Source organism: Falco cherrug, chromosome Z (assembly GCF_023634085.1).
Source record: "Falco cherrug isolate bFalChe1 chromosome Z, bFalChe1.pri, whole genome shotgun sequence".
Classification (NCBI taxonomy): Eukaryota; Metazoa; Chordata; class Aves; order Falconiformes; family Falconidae; genus Falco; species Falco cherrug.
This window is the reverse complement of record NC_073720.1, coordinates 57,433,431-57,437,490: the sequence shown is the minus strand read 5'-3', so window position 1 is coordinate 57,437,490 and position 4,060 is coordinate 57,433,431.

Sequence of the window (4,060 nt, the reverse complement as noted above, 5' to 3'; positions counted from 1 at the left end):
TTTAAGCTAAATTAACGGGAGGGGCTTAGGGTAACTAACTGAGTAACACAATAATTGGCATATGCAGTTTAAATAACTACTTAATCAGAACTAAGTGTAAATGACTGTACATGACAAAGGAACTTGCAGCACTCAGAATGGCTCAAAAAAATTCAAATTTAAATGTGCTGGTTTTCAGCTTTTTTAAGATCTGGTTGCTCATAGATCTCACTGAAAAAATAAACACAAGACTAAGAGAAATACTGTGTTAAGAATTTACAAAATATCTGTTATGCAATAGAGATGACAGCTCAGGGGAAAAGAACCTGTGACAGCAGAAGATTCACAAGGGAGAATAGGAAGAGAAAATACATGTATAAAATACAATAAAAATTCGAAAGGACAAGTTCTAATTGTGGAACATACAGATGAGGATCAGTACAGAGCAATGAATGCATGCAATAGCTCAGGCAGGGCTTTTGCTAGTCTTCTAGGAAGATTTACTTCAGTAATTCAGGGCAATTAGCCTTACTCTTAGTTATTGCTGCATCCTCAGGTTTGGGAAAGATTCCCCAGTTTTTGCTCCAAGTTACAGCAACTTATTGATGGATCTGTGTAAATGTATTTTTGCCTTCTTCATGTTGGTCTTCTTCCTTGCTGAGGGCTCCAACACTCAGATTCCTATTCCTGGCTTTTCTGCAGTTGTTTTACAGATGACATACTGAAAAGGTTCTGCATAATCCTATACATCATAGAAGTTATATAGAATTTTGGGGCATCACAAGCCCTTTTGGGTCCATTTTCCTCTAGCTATGCCTGCATTTCTGCTGTCACAGTCCCCTCTATGACAGCTTTGGCAAGTAACTCCTGTGTTTTGTAAGCCCTACCAGGAAGAGCTTTTCCTCATCTTGTCAGCAGAGCAAGGCAGAATGTAAGACAGGGGCAGCAGTGTTGACAGCCAGATCAGTGGCTGTTACAAGGGGCTGAGGGCAGAGAGGCCGCTGTAGAGAAGTTTAGGACGTCAGATGCGTATCAGGGCCTGGGAAGAGAGGTTGTAGTCAGGAGAGGGCAGCAGCAAGTGTTACCTCTGACTGTGGAAGCACACAACTGCTTCTACAACTATTTTTAATTACATATGGGGTAAAACTGGCATGTTGGAGGAGCAGAGCTGAGTTTGCCATGTGTTTTCTGGCAGGATGCACCTACAGGTACCTCTGGGAGGGAAGCAAAGGTGGGGTGACAGCTGGGGAGGGTACTTCTAAAGGAAAGGACTTTCTCAGAGCAAAGGAGGAAAATGGGGATAGTGACCTGAAAAATGGGAGCTATGAAAGAGAAGGAAGGGGATGTCAGTACAGGGAAACCCAGCCACCTTTAGCATCCTGTCCTTTCCCTACTGTATCATATCTTTGTGCTTTCAATGCCACTCCTACAAAACTCTCATTTTTTATTTCTGTATTAAGCATTACAGGCCAAATTAAATGTTAAGGCAATACTGTACACACACACACACATACACACAACCCCCCCCAGATTCTGAGGTAAATTTGGTTAGCGACAATATGTTTAGTTGTAAAACTATCATTATAATCACATTTGAGTCATGCTGTTGCTACTAGCATGAGGCAAAATCATGATCTTTTTAAAGTGCTTAGATTGATTTCCATTAACTTTATTAAATATAAGCAGAGTTTTTAGATTAATGATAAATCTGAATTATGTTACATTCATCTCAGTAGATCACGTATTGCTAACATTTACAATAATAATTTCAGGTTTTATGAGAATAAGTCATCAATTGTCACAGAATTGTTGATAACTTTGTGAGTTATCTCAGTTTGTAAGGTACTGCAGGTTAGAAAATTGGGTAAGACTGGTCTAAACAGTGAACTAAGGATCAAAAACATTATTAGATTTTCTAATAGAAAAAGATACCAGAACCAGAGGAAGCAGGAAATAATATGGAAGGGAAGGACTGGAAAAATTGCCTTGCAATCATGTAATTGTTGAAATATTTCTCTTTTTATAGTAAAGGGTTTCATGGAGTAACATCACCCATGCCTTTCTAAAGGTACATTTTTAAAATTAGCATATTATTATCTGTTGTTGTGCTAAAATATGTTCCAAGGCCCTGTCCACTGCTGAATTTCATCTGACTTTCAAGTGTGGACATTGCTAGCAATACTTTATTTTTTCAATATGCAAGTGTTGGACAGCTAGGCTAAAAAAAAATTAGGAAAACTGAGCATTAAAGAAGGAAGGATGACTTAGACAGGATAAGCAAACCTAATAATAACTCTAACATATACCTTATTTTCCTTTAAAAAAGAGCAAGACAAAGAATCTGGGGAAGTATACCATCAGTCTGAGAATAATGGCCTTAGACAAGAAGATACTTTTGAGCTATTTACATACGATGAGAGAATTCTTAAGAAGACATATAGCCAACAACAGGCTACAAGAAAAAATCCTAAGAGCTGTAAATCAAGTGTGGTCCTTAAAAATGTGTGGTCCTTAAACAAATGTTTCATAAGTAAGCAAAATATCTTGTGTATTAAATACATGCAGCATAACTTCATTAATATGCACATTGTATTATAGATTAGACTTTATTAATTATTTGCAATAGAATGACAAAAATCAGATAAAAAAAAACAAACAGAAGGGTAAGATGTAAATAATTCTCAAGATTTTTTTTTTTAGTCTTAGTCTTCCACATTTTTTTTAGTTATCTTGGTAAAATGGTTCAGGAAAGAAAACAAATTTGTGTTTTTATGTCATCCTCATATGGTGAAGCTCTGTAGTGACTGTTCAGAAAGAGATAATTCATCCAGCTATGGCTTACATAGTTTAGTCCTTTCAAACAGACTCTCCTGAAGCCTTCTATGAGCACATTATTAAAAAAAAATACTTCAATTTTTGGATTGCCCTATCTATCTACATCATATTGTATTAAAATCATATGATGAAACTTTTTCAATAACCAATTTTCCACAGCCAAAGCTGAAGTAGTCATGATATGTAAGAAATTAGGAATCCTGTCACCTACTTCAACTGACGTGACATGTGCCTTTTTGTAATGTTGTCACTTCTTCGTATCTTAGGAATATGAGTCTGTACTGTCCTTTTATGCATTTCAGCAATTTCACATCCTTTTCTGTAACAGGACACATTCTTTTAATGTTTGACATTTAGTTTGCAGTATAGGTGTACAGCCCTACAATTACATGTTGATGTAAAATGCTTGTGTGATTGCACAGCTCAAGAAATGTTAAAGTGTATATTATGCAGCTTGTCAGATACATCCATTTTTAAAAGTAAATTTGGCAAAATTCATTTTTGGTAAGTAACACATAAGAGAATTGAAATTTTCCCTTCTAATCCATCAGTCACTGGCAGATCAAATTTCCTGTGCTCCATTTATTCTTCCATCCACAGTTGTGAAATGAGTCAGATTGATTAAACAGGAGCACTACAATAGTTAGAAATTTACCTGAGGTCTTGGGAAAACTAGGCTTCATTCTTTGGTCATGGCAGATCTTGTATGTTATTGGAGATCTAGCCTGGCTTCTCAGAGATACAGGAAGAAATAACTAGCTGTCTCTCATGAAAATTGAAATTATTAGGAATTAACAGAATTAAGCACTGCACAATTCTGAGAATCCAAACATAAGCTTCTGTACGTTTCCCTTGTTCTTCTATAAAACTGACAAAATTAAAAGGACAAATTATTAGCTAGAAGTAGAGCTTTCATTGTTATATTTTGATTTATATTTTCAGTCCCTTTGTAGAGATTTCATCCACAGGTGAAAGAATGCATAATATGTAGTGAAACTGTTTTTCCATTAGTGGGAAAAGTCTAACATATGATTTGGAAGACCTGGTTATGTTTTAGAAAAATGCATGAACTGAGGAACTTGCCTCAGCAGAATAGAAACTTTTTCTGTGTCAATGAAAATTAAACTGTATCATTAAAATCTTGTGGTAGTAAATGGAGTTACATTGAGATGGCAACCAGTCACAAGTGGTGTTACCCAGGGCTCAGTATTGAGGACAGTTCGGTTTAATATCTTTACCAATGATC